Here is a 19,795-nt window from a genome sequence, read left to right on the forward strand (position 1 = left end):
TCTCCCGGGGTGCCCATATGGCCTGGGTCCTATAGCCATGGCCTAGTCCCAGTCCGCTGCCTTCCCACCCTGGGCAGTAGGGGTGCCTGCCCCGGTCTACCACAGCTGCCTCTGGGCCGCAGCCTGGCCACACTGCATTCCAGGGGCCATGTGCCCCCTGCTTTTCCCGCCCTTGGCCTTAAGTGACCCTCGGGCCCTCCCTCCGCCCGGGACAGGGTGGCACTGCCACTCTCAGGACCACCCTGCCAAGGCAGGGTGCCCTACACTAAATCCTTTCACCACTATCCTGAGATTTTAACACTGGATTGTTAAGTAAGGATTGACTCTGTGTGTGTGTAGGAAGGGAGATTTATTTATTTGTTTGAAAGATGAAATTAATGAAAGATTAAAAAAAGAGAATTTCCCTCTGCTGCTTCATTCTCAGCATGGCTGCAATACCCTGGCTCTGCCAGGATGGAGCCAAGAGCCAGGAGCTTCCTCTGGTTCTCCCATGTGGAGCCTCAAGCACACAGGGCATCCCACGCTCTCACCTCAGAGACATTAGCAGAGAGCTTGACTGGAAGTGGGACAGCCAGAATGCCAACCAACACCCATACAGGATGCCGGTGTCACAGATAGCCACTTCACCCACTACACCAGGACAGAAGCCCTAGGACTGTCGTTTTAAAAATATGTTTACTTACTCATTTAAAAAGCAGAGTAACTGAACAAGGGTGGGAGAGCGGGAGCTAACAAGCAAGAAGCAGGAGAGATCTTTCGTTTGCTGGTCCAGTCCCACTGAGCGTGGCAGGGGCCCAAGCACTTGCACTGTGTTCCACTGCTTTGCTGAGACTATTAGCAGGGAGCTGAATCGGAAGTGGAGCAGGTGAGACTCAATTGTACCTCACATAGGATGCTGACCTCCCACGCATCAGCTTAGTCTGCATGACACATCAGTCCCCTGGAGATTCTCTGTTCTGAAAGGTGCTTATTTATGCAAGCATACACCTTGCTATGCTTCTCCTTTTGCTTTTCCTTCATACCGTGGCCTCCCTTCTACATTTATTTTTCCTCTACCTGAAATGCACCTTCTGAAATGTCTTTCAAAGTGGATTGTATTACAGTGCTAGTTGAGACACTGTTTTTTCGCGAATATCTTTAGTCGCCTTTTGCACATGCCACTGAAAATGAAAATTTTTTGTTAACAATCAATATTTTTCTAAAGCCACTGTTGCAATTATGATTTATAATGGTAACTCAGTTTTTAAGTATTTTGAAAGATCTGCTTTTTCCTTGTAGAAACATTTGTGGTTTTTCTTTATGAAAATCTTAAATGTTACTAAAACTGCATCTACGTTTGTTATCTGCTCTACTTGGTACCTTCAGAAAACCACTGATCTGAAACAGCATCTTCAATTTGCAAAAGTCATTGTTCTTTGAACTGCTGTTCTGAGACACCTGTTAGTGGACACTGAACAACAAGCATAGAACATTTCCTGTCTTCCGTTTGTTAGCTTTTTCACTCTTTTCTTGGGTTGCTTGGGGAATGTTTCTTCACCTAATTAAATTATTCCTTTGTTTATTATGATTCTTTTAACGGCTGCATTTCTTTTTGAGATTTATTTTATTTTTGTTGGAAAATCAGATATATAGAGAGGAGGAGAGACAGAGAAGAAGATCTTCCACCTGCTGATTCACTCCCCAAGTGGCCACAATGGCCAGAGCCGAGCCAATCCAAAGCCAGGTGCCAGGAGCCTCTTTGGGGTTTCCTCCATGGGTGTAGGGTGCCAAGAGTTTGGGCCATCCTCAACTGCTTTCCCAGGCCACAAGCAGGGAGCTGGATGGGAAGTGGAGCTGCCGGGATTAGAACAGGTGTCCATATGGGATTCCAGGGCATGCAAGGCAAGGACTTTAGCAGCTAGACTACCGAGCCATGCCCAACAACTGCATTTGTTACATATACCATTTAAAATTAATTCTTTTTCCAAATCTGCCTTTTCTTGTTTCTTGAAACATCATTTTATATCAAGTATCTTCAATTCTCACTCTTCCGTTTCATTCAGTCTCCTTTTATGCAGCTTCCTCAACTTGCTCTCTTAATTTTATCTTCCCTTAAGTCATCAGAAGTCTTGGTTTCCTACTAACCAGCATTTCCTCCTTTCGTTGTCAGCTGCTCGGACTGCTGATGTGACAGAGGAGAACCTGGACCTCAGCTGGGCCACATCTCCATGAGACGGGGAGGGGAGAGACCTACATGATCCAAAGATGTGACCATGGCAATTGGCGCCTCACTTCCTCCCCGGGCATCTCTTGATGGCTAAAAAACATCGCAAATCTAGCCCAAATATATTTTCATAAAAAGAGTAGGACATGTTCCAAGGTGAGTGCATAGTTCATCGATTAGAAAAAAAAAAAATGATCTGGTCTGTTCTGAGATGTATTGCTACTGAGCCTCCAGGGGAGTCAAGGTACCAGTAACTAGAGGAAAGGCATTCCTCGCCAGGTCTGGGCACAGTGCTCCCTCCCACATATTGGGTCTCATCTGCTTTCCTTCTGCAGCTCGATGTTATTCTGTGGCATCTCCACATATGGGTTGAAGAGGGGAGGGAATAGTCTAGAACTGGTACTTGCTTTTAAATGAATATTTTATCATTTGTATATAAGCCTATGTATGTGGAAATATTTCTCAAATAGGCTAGGATTCTATAATTTGATTTGAGGGATATATAGAAGTTTATAGAGAAATAAAAACTATGATGAGTGCTATAAGAAATTAAAATACAAGCACATTTTTAAACAAATTCTTAGTTTTGAAACAACAGTTAGATGTATAAGTATAGACAACCCAAACAATGCAATAATATATTAATGCTAAATGCATATTAATGTTTATATTCTACGGAGAAAATATTTCATTTTTTGGAACTTGCTGCATATTTTATTTGTACAATATCCAGAGGAAACCACATTACATTTTGCCTGTACAGTAGCCAGAGGAAACTACATTCATTTTTGAAAAATAAAATTTTTGCAATTCATACTGTCATGTCGAATTGCTACATGAAAATTTTGATACAATAAGGAAAGACTAAGCCATCACCTCCACCACACACTCACAAAAACCAAGTTTCTTCGATATTGAAAAGAATCTGCTAAATCCAAGTGAAATCAAATTATGAAGTACAATGTACGGGATATGTCACAGTTGGGCAGGATGTAGGAAAATGGGCATCGACACGTACTATTGTGTGGACAGATACAGCAGCCTTTTGTGGAGGGCAATGTGTGAGTACTTATCAAAATTAAACATGTACATACCCCTTGACCCAGGAAACCCACTCCCTGGAATCGAATATAAAGAAATATTTGTACATACAGGCCAGGAGCTGACCTCAAGAATGGAAATTTAAAGCCTCTAAAAATGCAATGTGCATTTATGCGTATAAAGGTATTTTAAAGAGTAGAGTCTGTGACTGTGGGTCACATTGGTAAAGTGGTGGAAGGTAAAGCAGAGAAAAGTTTATTTCCTGAGACATATTCTTCATTGCTTGAAATTTTATAATTAAGAAAAACAAAACAACTGTATTTGGATTTAGGTGATTTAGGAAATATTAATGTGATTAAAATATCATTTTTTTCACAAACTGACTTAGAACATTGAATGTTAACATTATTCTGGAAAGGATGAAAATATATAAATAATATATTCAATGATAAAACTGAGTATGTAAAATGGGCAAATCTGAAAAACAATAAGATGAAATATTAAAAATGGAACTTCATAATTACTGAGTTAGAGATAATTTGGTCCTTAGAACCAAATAGAAGAAAAACCAGATAGAAAAATCTTGGAGGTCTGGAGAAAGATGATTACTTAACCTTAGAAATGAAAAATAAGAAATAACCTCAAGGAGAAATATTACAAGCTAATACTTTGTACATCTTTAAGTTACTTCATTTGTTCTGACAAAAAGGCGTGATTTTATAGAAATAATAAAATTGCAAAATTTGAGCCAGCAATCAAAATAATATCTTTTAATGTATTAGAATATGATGATATAGACAAGAGTTTTCAAAATTTGAGGTGAATAGTTCATAAAATTGATGAAACATAAAACAAGCATGAACTTTATGTTATGGGCCTGGTGCAGTAGCCTGGTGGTTAAAGTCCTTGCCTTGCAAGCACTAGTGTCCCTTATGGGTGCAGGTTCATGTGCCAGCTGCCCTATTTCTAGGTCCCTGCATGTGGCTGTGGAAAGCAGTCGAGGACAGTCCAAAACCTTGGGACTCTGCACCTGCATGAGAGACCCAGAGGAAGTTCCTGGTTCCTGGCTTCAGATTGGCTCAGTTTTGGCTGTTGTGGTCACTTGGGCAGTTGAATCAGTGAATGGAAGATCTTTCTGTCTCTCCTCTCTGTAAATCTGACTTTCCAAAACAAATAAACAAACAACAAATAATATAAAAGACTAAGTCATGATTGCTGCCACAAGTTTTCTTTTTACAAACATTAGTTTTTATTTGAGAGATTGATTTACACAAAGAAGGAGGGTGAGAGAGAATATTCCAGCTGCTGGTTCATTGCCCAAGTGGCTGCAATGGCCATAGCTGAGCTGATCTTAAGCCAAGAGTCTCCCACGTGGATACAGGGGCCCAAGGATTTGAGCCATTCTTTTTTTTTTTTTTAAAGATTTATTCATTTCATTACAGCCAGATATACACAGAGGAGGAGAGACAGAGAGGAAGATCTTCCGTCCCATGATTCACTCCCCAAGTGAGCCACAACGGGCCGATCTGAAGCCGGGAACCTGGAACCTCTTCCAGGTCTCCCACGCGGGTGCAGTGTCCCAATGCATTGGGCCGTCCTCGACTGCTTTCCCAGGCCACAAGCAGGGAACTGGATGGGAAGTGGAGCTTCCGGGATTAGAACCGGCGCCCATATGGGATCCTGGGGCGTTCAAGGCAAGGACTTTAGCCGCTAGGCCACGTCGCCAGGCCCGGATTTGAGCCATTCTCTACTGTCTTTCCCAGGTAAAAAGCAGAGAGTTGGATCAGAAAAGGAGCAGGTGGAACACAAACAGGCACCCACGTGGGATGTCGGCACCGCAGATGGATGATTAGCTTTGTTGAGCCACTGTGCTGCTACTCACAAATTTTCTATAAAAGTTTTTCTGTAAATGTACACTTCAGAATGTTGGGAAAATAATTTCAAATCAATTCTGGTACTACATTAAAATTCAAATACTTAGAATTCAAAAGTTTGTGGAATTTGGAATTAAAGGATAAGTGAATTTTTTTGTTGAAATTCATTAACTTCAGTGTTTTGAAAAATTCATGTAAATTGAGTATTATAAAAAGTTGTGTCCAGATTTGTTTGGGGGGAATGGCAACATTAACTTACCTTTTAAATCCATTTTATACAAACTTTTGACATGCCTTATGCTACCATGCCTCATTAAGGTATATTCTGAATATATAAAAATATCCCACTTCTGGGAATACATCCAAAAGAAATGAAATGCATATGAGAAAGGGATCTGTGATTCCATATTTACAGTAGCACAATCCATAATAGCAAAGACATGGAGACAACCCAGATGCCCATCAAAAAAGGAGTGGATAAAGAAACTGTGGTCAATCTACGCCATGGAATTCTACTCAGCCATTTAAAGGAATGAAATCATACCATTTGCAACCCAACTTAAGACCATTTCACCCAGTGAAACAAGTCAATCCCCAATATGTTCTCTCTGATATAAGGCAAACTTTATGCAAAATATCTTGCTCATTACTATTTGTGATACATCTCATGGGTTTTGATGTTTTTGTTTTTATTTTCACTCATTCAAAAAAACATTTTTGTATTTTCCTCATTAACCCATAGGTTATACAACAGCATAGTTTGCTTTAGGAATGTCTAATTTTCTTTTTCATTTCTTTAGCAACAAGTTTTTAAGTAGCCTGCTATTTAACTTCATGTTGTTGTAAATTTTTTTTATTTTTCTCTCTGTTGTTGACTTTGTTTTATGACTTTTCATTTACAGGGATATATATATATATATATATATATATATATATATATATATATATAAACTGTGTTGTAGGGACTATCATATACAGATGTGAAGATACAATGCAGTATGCATCTCTATTTATAAATCAAAGATGGACTCCCAATGAAACTGTTGAATGTATTTAGCAATAGGATGCTGGACTCTCTGCCATTGTCCATGGCTACAATGTCAGGATACACTTAAATAGCAGAATGATGGACTTGTGACTGGTTATGAAGGACTGTACTATTATAATGACATGGGGGAATCACTGGGCAGGGGGAAGGTAGAGATTTGGAGAGGGATAGGAAATCCCAGAGTCTATGGAACTACATTAGCGAATAATAAAATAAATAAATTTTTAAGATGAAGTAATATGAAAAATTTGTTAATGAAATGAAGCATGCCATTGAGCAAGTCATGAAGCAAGTCACCTCTAACCAACAGCCAGCTCTACCCGCATCCCAGAAAATCAAGCAAGAATAACCAAATGGAAGAGGAAAGTATAACAACGTGTATCACAGAGTACTGTATCAGCTTCCAATACAAGTTCTTCATGTACCACAAATGGAATGGAACCTTCGTAATATTACAAACTATCATCATTCCTCTTAAGGCACACTTAGCATTATAAAGAATATGTTATTACAGGATTATAGAATCTTGCCTTTTCTAGTAATGGATATGATCATACTTAAGAATGATTTCTCTTACTGCTCTCCTAATAGATGCTCAACATGACACAAGCACTATACAGGTGCATGTGTTCCATGGGGTGAGGGGCCCTTCTTCAGTCCCTGGAGGTGGATGTGGACAAATTTAAGTCAATTCTGGTAATATTCTAGCCCTCTGGGCATAGACTGCTTTAGAAAAGGGCATGTGATAAAATTCTGAAAGTGAGGTGTGAGCTTTGGGTTGTAGAAGTTCTGAGAAGCCCCCGTGCTCTGGTTTGAGTGTTTTCATGAGAATGCTACCTGAAGCAGCAGCAACCATCTTGCTGACACAGCCTTCTGAGTATGGCAGAAGGACAGATGGACAGAGACCGAATCTGGAAAGGACATCTTGAAGCTACATTACTCAGTCCTGGAGTAGCCCTATTAGGATGATCTGAAGTGAAACAGTTAATATCATTTATTGCTTAAGTACTTTTGATTTGAGATTTCTGTTAAGCAGAGTTTACCAACATCATTTCACAGTGTTATAAAATTCTAACAAATTATATGAAAATAACAGAACAAAATTAAACTTTCAGAAAAAAATGCGTTGCAGTTATTTGTCCATGTAATCACTGTCCCAGTGGAAACTTCAGTAAAATACCACAAATGTCATGTCCCCATGACCTATGTAGTCTATCCTCAAGTGCTACTTTGTAATGATATTTTTTTCTTGAGTCTTCTTTTTAATGCAACATTTCTTTTGTATATATATATTTAAATTTTGAATTTTATGGCACAATTTCATAGGATCTGAGATTTCCCTACTCCCTCCCCAAATTCCCAACCTCAACTGATTTTCCCCATATTATTACAATAGTACAGCCCCTCATAAGCAGTCATGAGTCCATCAGTCTGTTATTTAAGTGTTCTCTGAAATTGCTGGCACAAAGTCAGGCAGCCCAGTATCCTATTGTTTAGATATGTTCAACAGTTTCATTGTAATATTTTAATTTAGACTCTAGTTTACTGTCTAGCAGAGTTGAACCTGATTACCACACCTTAATGTTACTAGAACTATTTGAATTTCGACGCCAGTGGCATGTCCCAAATGTAAGAATATGATTGAATTCTGACTCAGTGAATTGTCACAAAGTAAATACTGAACACCGTGTAATCACGATACAAGAACAATACGAGCTCAATCTCAGAATCCACCCTGGAATCATATCCTTGTTTTTAAATCTTTTCTTTCTGATCAAGATGGAGCACAAATTGCTGCAAATTATTTGCCTCTTCTGCAGTTGATGAGCTTTTGGTTAGAGGAAACCTTTTCTAAAACCTTTATTTGGGGGTTGGTACTGTGGCTCAACGAGCTAATCCTCCACCTGCTGACCCTGGCAGCCCATATGGACACATAGCCTCAGCTGCTCCACGTCACGTCTAGCTCCCTAGTTATGAACTGGGAAGGCAAGAGAGGATGGTCCAAGTCCTTGATACCCTGTACCTGTGGAGGAGAGCCAGAAGAAGCTCCTGGATGCTGGATTCAGATTAGCTCAGCACCGGCCATTGCGACCATTTGGGAAGTGAACCAGTTGATGTAAGAGCTCTCTGTTTCTGTCTCCCCTCTTCTGTGTAAGTCTGTCTCTTAAATAAAAATAAATAAATCTTAAAAAAATCAGTTTTTGTTGGGTGGTATAATTTTGGACTTCCCACAGAGAAGATGGAAGATGATAGCATCTTCCATTATTAACACTGTACAATGATCAAAACATCAACGTTCGTACTATCCGGTTAACTGGACACTATAATGGCATTTTACTAGTTTTCTGATTTTTGCTCTCTGTTCCAAGATCTAATCCAGAACTCTACTTTGCATTCATTTCTGCAGTATCCAGCCACTGTGGGAAATTCCTCAATATCTTGCTGGCATTATGTTGTAGCATATAAAACTGCTGTTGGTGATGCCAGCATCCCATGTGGGCATGGGTTCAAGTACCAGTTTCTCCACTTCTGTTCCAGCTCCCTGTTGGTGGCCTGAAAAGCAGGAGAGAAAGGCCCAAGGTACAACCACATGGGAGACAAAGAAGGAGGTGCTATGTTCAGCCTTGCCAGCCCCAGCCCTACCAGTCGTTTAGGGAGTGAACTCATAGCTGGAATGGAAGTTCTCTGAGTTTCTTTCTCTCTTGGTAACTACATCTGTCAAGTAAATCAATATTTTAAACATTATTTTTACTGGTTTTCTTTTCCTATAAATCCTTCTCTTGGAAAGTCTGCTGATTTTATTGAATTTCCTTTTGCTTGGTGAGTATGTTTCACTTATTGTTTGCAACGTTTTCTCTGCTTTTGTCTCAGTCGTCCCACTATGATAGCTCTGGGTAAAGACCTCTGCATTTTTCCTATTTGTGGTTCCCTGAGCTGCTTCAATTTATGGGTTTATGTCTTCTACCAATTTTTAGAATTTATGCTTTGCAAGTATTCTTTTTGCTTCTTTCTCTTCAGCTGCCATGTTCTTTTGAAGATTTATTTTATTGCTTTGAAAGAGTTAGAGCGCGAGAGAGCACTAATGTATCCATGGATTCAGTCTCCAAATTAATGGCCGCAATCACCGTCGCTGGTCCAGACCAAAGCTAGGAGTCTGGCACTCTCTTAGGTTCTTCCACACAGTTGTCAGGGGCCCAAGATCTTGGACCATTTTCTACTGCTTTCCCAGGGTGCTAACAAAGAGCTGGACTGGAGTAGCCAGGACTTGATCCATATGGAATGCTGGCATCCCAGGTAGTGAGTTAACACCCTGCACCAAACACCTACCTCTGTGTCTGACCCTTCTCTGACATTCTGCTCTTTTTTGTATCTTTCTCTTACATCTTCAGGTGGCCTAACTTCTTTTGACCTGTCCTTGAGTTCGCTAATCCTTTGTCAGCTCCTACTTTCTGCTTTGTCTCTTCAGTGAGTTTGTCATTCCAGTTACTGTACTAGTCAATGATGCAATTTTTGTTTGGTTCCTTTTGGTGACTTCTATCTTTTTATTCTTCTTGTCTGTGAGAAATTGTCACCATGCCCTCTCTTCTCTTTCATAGTGTGCTTTGTTCTGTGAAAGTATTCCTTCTAGCTATACTGAAGGACATTTGGACCTACTTAAAGGAAATTTCTATGGCCTACTGTTTCTTCTCTCTCATGTCTGTGATTTAGTTTCCAATATGGCTGTATGCTTTGAAAATTTTATTGAAATCAGGATATGTACATAAAGCATGGATGCAACCCTGGATACTATTATCATTTTTAATTTTTCATTTTATTCGCTGACTTTACTAGATTATTCAGTGAAATCCGTCATTCCCAGAGCGTGCATCCTCCGATACTGCATCTCAGAAATCAAAGTTCTGAGCATTGGCTCACGAACTTTGTCCTACTCTGACACCAGGAGGGCTATTTGGAGCTTTCTTTGTACTAAAATTCTAACTGGCCCACTGTTTTCTGTTATAGAATATCAGCCTTATCTTAATTTCTAATCATCAAAAATATCCATTGCTGTCGACACCATTCATAGGCTAAAAGTTCCCTGCATTTGCTTCTAAATAAAATCAGTCCCTCTTAGTAAAGCTATTACTGTTAGTTCTTTTGAGTTGCTTTCACTGCTCTGCCAATATTGCTGACCTGGGAGTGAAGGGGCAAGGACTTCTTTTTCAGAGTGAACGTTACCTTGTAAGTTAAGTCTTGGGCGGGTGTGGTAGCCATTGGTTTTCTCCTCTTCAAGTGTGAAATTCCCACTTTCCTAAATTTTGAACTTACTGCATCTTGGGTAGTGGTTTTGCTTTGCAAGCAGTGGCTTGCGGAGGACTCCATTCTATCTTCATTTGCCAGTAACAGATCTCCTACAATACCGTGCTAGGGAAGACAAATGAAACCCTGATAGTCCTTGGGGGAAACAATGGCTCTAAACTGGAATCTTCAAGGACAGGAGAATCCTCATACCTGGAAAAAAGTTTGAATCTCACAGAGCTCATGGTTAGCAGGGAACAAGTCATAGATCCAATTCCATGGGCTATTTTTATGGAGGTTTAGGCTGCCTTAAATACCTATCCATTTTCTATAATACTGCATGACAAATTCTCCAGATTTTTGTTAAAGCTGTAATAACATATAATTCCTAACAATTTGACTGATAAAGATTTGTTAAAAAGTTGTCAAAAAGTTTGTTATAAAGTTTGTTAAAAAGTTGATAAAGAATTAGCATGGTAGCCTAGTGGTTAAATCTTTGCCTCACACGCACTGGAATCACATGTGGGCACTGGCTCATGTCTTGGTTGCTCCACTTCCCATCCAGTTCGCTACGTTGTGGCCTGGGAAAGCAGTCAAGGACGGCCCAAAGCCTTGGGTCCCTGCACCCATGTGGGAGACCTGGAAGAAGCTGCTGGCTCCTGGATTCGGATCAGTTCAGTTCTTTCCATTGAGGTCACTTGGGGAGTGAACCCATGAATACAAAATCTTTCTCTCTGTATATCTGGCTTACTAATAAAAACAAATAAACCTTTTTAAAAATTTAGAAAAAAATCAGATAAAACACTATAATTATAGCAAAATTGTTATACATTGGCATTTCTTTCTTTTTTATTTTTCCATTTTGTTTTTAAAAAAACCTTAGCTTCCACATTAAAGAAGATAATTTTACCCAATTATGATTTATCATTATTGAGAGAATCCAAGGAACTTTGCATGCTATTTCCAAAGTTATTCCCTAATCTTTTATTTGGAGAGATTAAGTGGAATTTATATAATTTCTTCTGCAACTATCTACTTGTAGAAAATTCCAATGAGACCACCTAATATCAGATCTCACACTGAAATTTTTTTAAGGAATCAAGCTCTTTAATAAGTATAAAACTATTCATTTCTTTTTAAGTAAATTTTGTACTTTTTGTATCTTTCAAATGTTTGGTTAATTTAAGTACCCAAATTCATGGGCGTTGAATAGTTCATAATATATATGTATGTTCTGTCAGTGCCCATAGTTTCTGTAGTTATGCCTTATTTTTTTATTTCTAATATCAAAAATTTGTGTTTCTTTTCTATTTTTAATCATTCTGATCAGGGCTTTACACATTTTTCTCAAAGGAAGACATTTTGCCTTCATTTATATTCTCTTCTATTTTCAATCTCACTACACTTTTAAAAATCATTTTCTTTCACATGAGTAATCTTAAACAAATTTCTCTTGTGCAATCTTGAGACGCTTACATTTCTAATGTGAGGTCTAATATGAGTGTTCCTTCAATCAAAATATTTTTGGATTGTCCCTCCAAATTTGCTTGCATTGATTTGTAGCTTAAATCCTTTAAGATATGAAAATATGTAATTGTATTAATTTACATTTTTAAGAGTTATTAAAACTTGTCATTTCAATGTTTCAATTGTACGTTATTTTTGTTTGGGTTTGCATAAATGTCCTGACGTGACAGTTATGTCAAGATAGTTGGTGATGCCTTCAAATGTGTATTCTCACTGATGTCCTACCTTTTTGTTTTGTGGATTGCTAAAAGAGGGATATCCAACTGTAGTTGCAGATTTGTAATGCGCCTTTTCAGTTCTGTAATTGTTTCTGCATGTTTTGAAATTCTATTGTTAGATAGATATCATTAATATTCCTATACCTTCTTGGAGAACTACCCCCTTTATCAATAGATGCCTTGATATGCATTCTACTTTTTCTGATATTAACACAGTCACTTAGTCTTTCATTTGATTGACAACTTGTATATTACATCATTTTCACAAACAACTTCCTATTTAGAATTTATCATAAACAACATGTAGATAAATTTAACAGTTTATTGCTTATTTACTTATTTTACTGGATAAGTATAATTCTCATTTAAGATGTAGCTATGGATACAGTTGGGTTAAAACTTATAAATGATACAGTTATACTTTGCTTGCTCTAATTTTTGTTTGCTTTTCTACTTTTCTGCCGTGTGTGTCTGTGTGACTTACACACATTTGAAACTATGTTTGGTGGGGGCTTTAGGTTTGCAAAATGCATCTACAATCAATCATTGTGCGTATTTAAATAAGACTATACTTTCCATGTATACTAGAGAAAACTTATACCACCATATTCTAAATTTTCCTTCAATCCATTTGGTTTGTATTGATGAACACAGTACATATTTGTACTATCTATTGCTCAGAAAACACTCTTTCAGAATAATTTAAAATGAAAAAAGTTCACGTTACCTCAGATTTCAGTAGTTTTCACAGATACGAGTTCCTTCTGTTATTATATACTTCTGCCCCAGGAACACCAACCTGGAGTAAATTTGTCAAAAGTCCTATTTCTAAATATATACTTTATGTCAAATAGAGTAGCTTGAGTTGATTCTTTTTTAAGTTAAAAAAAAAAGTTTAAAAGTATCAGTATATTATTTCCTAGTATATGGTCTCTGAATAAAACTTGCTTTAATTTTTATTTTCATTCTTGCCTAGGCTGTGTGCTTCTCCGATTTCAAGATACTCTTTTTTTGATAAAGTTGAAATATGACATACTTAATATGGTGTGACATATATGCAAATGTGTGGGTTTTTGTGCCTTGTTTTTTCCTATTAGGTGTTCCCTGAGGGTCTTGTGTCTGAGGTCTGATGTCTGTCATTTATTTCTCAAAACTTTCCATTTTTTCCTTCACATTTTTATTACTCTGTCTCTTGTTTCCTTCTGGGATTCTAATCACATTAAGTGAGACCATGTGATGTGGTCTTAGGCAATGACTTGTTTCCTCTTTGAGTTTGTCTCATTTCTTACCTTGAACTCCACAAGTCTTTCCTCATGTCACAGGCTGAATGGTGTCCCTCTCCCTATCCAATGGTGAAGTCTTAACTCCCAATATCTTATAATGTGACTGCATTTGTCTTAAAATGAAGTTATGACACTGAAACCCAATCAAACAAGATTGGCATCATTAAGAAGAAATTGGGGCGCAGTCACATGCAAAAAAGACACAGGGAGAAGGCAGCCCACTACAAGCCAAGAAGGGAGATCTCAGAGGAAATTGACAAGGTGACTCCATGACATTGAATGAGAATATAAATTTGTGCTAAGTCACCCAGTCTGTACTACTTGATACTGTATCCCTAGCAAACTAATATACTGTGGTTCCTAGACCTCCTGGCAAACCTTAAAAAAAAAAAGATTTATTTTATTTTTATTGGAAAGTCAGATGTGAGCAGGAGAGACAGAGAAGATCTTCTGTTTGATAATTCACTCCCCAAGTGGCCACAATAGCTGGAACTGAGCCAGAAGGAGTCAGAAGCCTCTTCTGGGTCTCCCACACGGGTGCAGGGTTCCAAGGCCTTGGGCCATCCTCGATTGCTTTCCCAAGCCACAAGCATAAAGCTGGATGGGAAGCAGGGCCCCCGGGACTAGAACCGGCGCCCATATGGGATCCCAGCACGTCCAAGCGAGTACTTTAGCCATTAGTCCACTGTGCCAGAGCCTCCTGGCAAATTTTTAAAGGTTATTCTTTACTTCTATTACTTTGTTTTTGCTTTCTAACAGTTCCATTTGATACTTATGTTTGCTCTTCTTTGCTGAAATCACCCACTTGATGTGGCATGCTATCGGCCTTATGAGTAGAAGTCATTAACATACTAATCACAGTTATTTGAAATCCCTTGCTAGAAAGTTCCAACATCTTTGTAATAGCTGAGCCAGAATGATAACCTAATTTGTTGGGAGTATGCTTTTTAAAAAACCTTCTTTTTAATAAGCTTTGCATTTTTTATTGGCGATTAGGTATCTTGCCTCCTGCAGTAGATGCTGAGGTATTAAGTGTTTGTTCTTTGCAATGGGCATATTGTTCTTTCTGTTAGGAGTTTCTTGTGGGGGTTAGCTATTCTAACAGAGTAGGACTGTGTTAGAGCTTTGGTGTTTCTATGGTGACTCTCCGTGACCCACATATCCACAAATTTTTCTAGTGATGCTCTGTGTTTCGGGTGGGGGTCGTGTTGGGAGATAGCTTCTTGTCTTCAGGATCTGGTGAACACAGCTTTTGGTTTCTCCTTAGTGTAATGCATCAGAAAAAAACTGCCTGTTGCAAGTTTTTTCTTTCTAGATGCTGTTGAGCCTGGCATGGGGCTTAGGCCTATTTTATTTTGACTAACCCTCATCACTTTATTTTGACTCATCCTTCATCCTGGTTCTGTATCTTGTGTTTGCAATTTTCTCCACTGCTCATGTAGTTATGAATCCAATCAGTTTTCCTATGTGGGATGAGAAGTTATTTCACTTTGTTTCTTCCTTATTTTCTTATCCTTTTTTTTAAAGACAAACACAGTAGTTTTAATAGTCAGTACACAATAAAAATGAAGAGCGATTTTTGGTTATAGTAATGAGTAGCAAAACTATTCTCCCGCAAATCTTGTCCTCAGCATATTTGATTCAATTTAGTATAAGTTAGGCTAGAGCTAAATACCCTCTCTCCCAACACCCTTTTTTTTGATACCATGGGGTAGTCTTTCACATAACCAAAATTTGTGGTCAACATGTTATATAGCAAAGAAATAACTAAATATGTAAATTATATGAAAAGCAGCAAGGATATAGGAAAATAAAACACTTCATATAAATGATAGACAACAGTTAAAACAAAAATCCATTTGTTTCTTTTCTGACTCGATTCTACAAAATGAAGTCAACAGGTATTATTCTGTGAGCCATTAAGAGTGTCTAGAGACTGTGGCTCCTTCTAGACGCAGCTGTCCAAGACGGACACATGGATGACACACATCGTCTCAGTTCTTGACTGGAGTTGAGCTTCCTTTCATGGTCTTCTTTAGGTGGTGGTAATTTGGCAAGATTTTCATCAAGAAATCCAGCTGCAGTGTCTGGGGCTGTGGTCACTCGGTCGGCACCCAGAGGAAGCAGTCGGCACCGTAGGTCACCATGTTCTCTGGGATGACTTCAAAAGTGTTTAGGTTGCAACAGACCCCGATGGTGCAGCCACTCGTCAGTATGACATTTCTACCTACATAGGCTTTTGAGTCAATGACATTATTGTCCCCCATCTTCATAGCTTGGGAATAACAGCCAACTTCAAACACGTTGTTGGTACCGATGACCATCGGCTTGGGTTCTGCATCTTCTGTACCTGGGGTTATGTTATCTGGGTATGTGTTTATGATGAGGGCCTGCTCTTCTATCAGGTTGCCTTCCCCAGTCACTATGGGCCGAGCTTCGCAATGATCCATGCCTTGGGGTGGATCACCGTCCTGGGTCCTATGGTCACATCTCCCCAGATTTCTACTTGCTGTCCTGCCTTCCCTCTGCTAATTAAGATTTTTATTCCATACATAAAGTCTTGTCAAGTTTCTCTTTCCACTCCAAATATGTTGGTATGTTTTCCTTGTGGTCATGTAGAAAAATAATATCTTACTACCTTTTAAATATAATATATTCTATTACATTATTCTTTTCTCATTTGGAAGTCAAATTATAACAAAGTCATTTATTTATTTGCCAGTGACAAACAGCAGAAACATAATGGAATTATCATCAAAAGTGTTATTTCTGATAGTCACTGGGATTTTCAGTGAGTCTAGATCTGCTTTTAGCTACATGGGTAGATTGAGTTTTCTTCCCTCCTCAGAGTCAGTCACGATGCATTAGCTTTAATTGGAGAGAGGGATTTGAGTTAAAGTTCTAAAAGACAGTTGAAATTTGACAAACCCTCTTCTTCTTGTCACCGGGGGAATTGGCTCTGTTCAATGTGGTGTCAGGGATTCAAGCCTGGGACCAGGGGTGAAGAAATGTCAGATGGATATCACATCACTCAAAATGGACATATGATCTGAGCAAGAAAACGCTTTTGATGTGATGAGACACAGATGTCTTAAATGTGTCTGTCACATCTCACTGATACTCATTGATTCTGATTAACACTTTGGTGGGTCTCAGGGAAATACAACTTGTACAGCGCTATCTACATCTCCATTGACATCTGCACCTCCCCTGACTGTTACAGGCTCAGGCCTGGTTACATAATGAGTTATCAACAACCCATGACATTTTTAATATGAAAAAGACACATATCCATTCACAAAAAAGACTTCACATTTTATTTAGGGATGGAGAGACCTCAGAAAGATCTGGCACCTAGTTAGCATAATCACGTTTTACATTTATTTACCTGAAAGGTGAATTTACAGAGAGAAAGAGGCTGAGGCAGAAGCAGAGAAAAATCTTCCATTCACTGGTTTACTTCTTAAATGACCTTGATGCCAGGGGTGGGCAAATTGGAGCCTGGAACCAGGAGCTTCTTTGGGTTCCCATGGGTGCAGGAGCCCAAGGTCTTGAGCCATCTTTTTCTGTTTTCCCAGGTGCATTGTCAAGAAAATGGATCAGAAATGAAATATCCTGCATTGGAACTGGCACCTATATGGGTTGCTGGCCCTACAGGAAGGGCTTTACACACCATGCCACACTGCCAGCCTTCATAAAATTACTTTTTCAAATGTTATTAGATTTTTCTTTTATGTAGAGTTCCTTAATCTGTATTTTTATATTCAAAAATATTTCAGAGTTTTTACTCTTTCTCCTTCCTTTAATAAACAATTCCCTACCCTTCAGTTCCCTTGGGATTAACCTTTTCAAGAGACTGCACTTGATGGATTTTTTTTAAAAATTTATTTCATGTATTTGAATGGTAGAGTTACAAAGAGAGGGAAGGAAGAGGAGAGAGAGGGAGAATGAATCTTCCACGTATTAATTCCCTCTCCAAATGGCTGCAAAGCCTTGGGCTGAGCCAAACTGAAGCCAAGAGTTAGCAGCTTTTACTGGGTCTCCCACATGGGTTCAAGGGCCCAAGCATTTGGGCCATCGCCTGCCCAGGTTTTCCTAGGTACATTAGCAGGGAGCTGGTTAGGAAGTAGAAGAGCTGGATTTGAACCTGTGCCCAAACGGAATAGCATCGTTGAAGGTGCAGCTTTACCAGCCACACACATGCCTACAGAACACTTGCTATTTTCAGTCATATTCTTACTCCATGTTAGATTAACAGGATATATGTCATTCAACTATTAACACAATTAGTAGAACACCTGTTTTCACATACACACATATCTTTATAGAAGATGCATATTATAGAAAAAAATCCACGAACATTTCAAAATTTCTGGCAGCAAATTGAATTTATTCTTCGATTTCATCTTCCATGTGCTTTTTGAAGTGTTCTTGTGGATGTGCACGGACACACACCCGCCTCTTCTCAGAACCCACTCCTTGACAGTGAAGCAAACTGTTGCCTGTCAAAGCCCCTTTACATACATTTTTTTAAAAAGATTTATTTATTTTATTAGAAGGGCAGATTTACATAGAGACAAGGCGAGACAGAAAGGTCTCCCATCCACTGGTTTCTTCTCCAAGTAGCCTCAGCAGCCAAAGCTAAACTGATCCCAAGCCAGGGGCCGGGAGCTCCTTCCATGTCTCCCACATGGGTGCAGGGTCCCAAGCTGTCCTCCAATGCTTTCCCAAACCAGAAGCAGGGAGCTGTAGTGGAAGTAAAACTTCTTGGATCTGAGTGTGTGCAAGGTGAGAATTTAGCCACTAGGCCATCGTGCTGAGCCATGCTTTTCCATACTTTTCGACTGCCATGTAGCCAATACAACTTTCCTTGAAAAATACATACCTTATGAGGAGGTGTAAGAGTCTCCTGATGGAGAAATTATTTGATAGTTTTAACTACAAGCGCTGATAACTGAATTGTGAGTAGGGAAAAGTGACCTTTTCACAAGGTGGGGAGTGAAGCCTTCTCAGTTTTCCAAAGCAGTGACAAAGAATTCCACCCACCGCGTTCCGAACAGCTTCTGGTGGCACCGAGGAGAGCTCTGGGCAGTGGGGGGCTGACTGGAGGAGCGCTCTGGGCAGTGGGGGGCTGACTGGAGGAGAGCTCTGGGCAGTGGGGGGCTGACTGGAGGAGAGCTCTGGGCAGTGGGGGGCTGACAGCGAATCCAGCTCTCTCTCCAGCAGTGATTAATCTGCGGGCGATCTTATCACCAGCCTGAGCAGGAAGGGTGGCTGAGGGCGCCTTATAGGGAAGAAAAATCAGGGGTTGAGCTCTGGGCACCCGGATGTTTGATTCTTTCAGGTACTTTGCTCACTTGGTGATACCATTTCGTGAGGGATTTTGTTTAGTTTTTCTATCAGTATTTCCCCTCACACTTCAGTAAAATGTAAAATAAACTTACTGACTGCCAAAGGCAAGCTTAGAAGTAAACAGTGCTGGAAAGAGCAAAGTCGGAGAGCTCTACTAGAGGCCGTGGGGAGGAATGAGTACTGAGCGTCCCGTAAGGCTTTATATAATTCCCCTTTGAAATGACTCATAAAAACAGACTAAAACATTTGGGAGGAAAAAGAAATGTTTTTAAAAACATGATATAGCGAAGAGGCCAATAGCAAGCATGTGACGTGAGATTCTATGAGGTGGCTTTCTACCTCTTGCATCCAAAACTATTTTGGCTGCGTTTCGGGTTCCAGAACATGGCTCAAAGAGACATCTGTCTTTTGGAAACTATGTGCCAAGGAACGTTGGTCCGGAATTGCCTCTGGGAGCCTGATTCTGGGGAGTTGGCACTGACCTGAGACTAGAGAAAGTAATTCTATTGTATTCACTCTTCCTCCTCCTCAAAGTGTTCTCTCGTCCTGCTTTCTTCTGTTAGAGCTGGCCTCAGGTGGGTAGAACGCAACTGGTAAGAAAGAATGGCAAGTGGAGAAGAATGTTCTCGATGAAAATGCGCAGGGAAGAATGCAAGTTAGCTTTGCTCGAGACTCCAGTGGGTTCTTGAGAGCTCTGTACCCTTCTAGCACTCGTTCCGGTTAACACACAATTTTCCCTTGACCCCACTCCCTGTGGTTCTGACAGCCTCCACACTGGCGTTGATCCCCCAGATGCAGATCTTTAAGTTTCAGGATTGTTGTTATAGAGAGTTCCAATGCTCACTGTCTCCTTATAATACTGTATTTGCTTTTTTTTGGAGTTTACATCTTGATGACATAGATGTGGATAGAATTGTGGAAGAGAAACAATTGCCAGAGAGTGTGTGAAGTCGGCCAGCAACAGTGGAGAG

The 19,795-nt window shown here is 39.6% G+C and overlaps 1 pseudogene; it reads right to left on the reverse strand.

The window, feature by feature from the left end:
• Positions 1–15,314: 15,314 nt before the first annotated feature.
• On the reverse strand, positions 15,315–15,969 carry LOC131481873 (dynactin subunit 6-like; annotated as a pseudogene).
• Positions 15,970–19,795: the final 3,826 nt, after the last annotated feature.

Source organism: Ochotona princeps, chromosome 1, assembly GCF_030435755.1.
Source record: "Ochotona princeps isolate mOchPri1 chromosome 1, mOchPri1.hap1, whole genome shotgun sequence".
In the NCBI taxonomy this organism is placed as follows: domain Eukaryota; kingdom Metazoa; phylum Chordata; class Mammalia; order Lagomorpha; family Ochotonidae; genus Ochotona; species Ochotona princeps.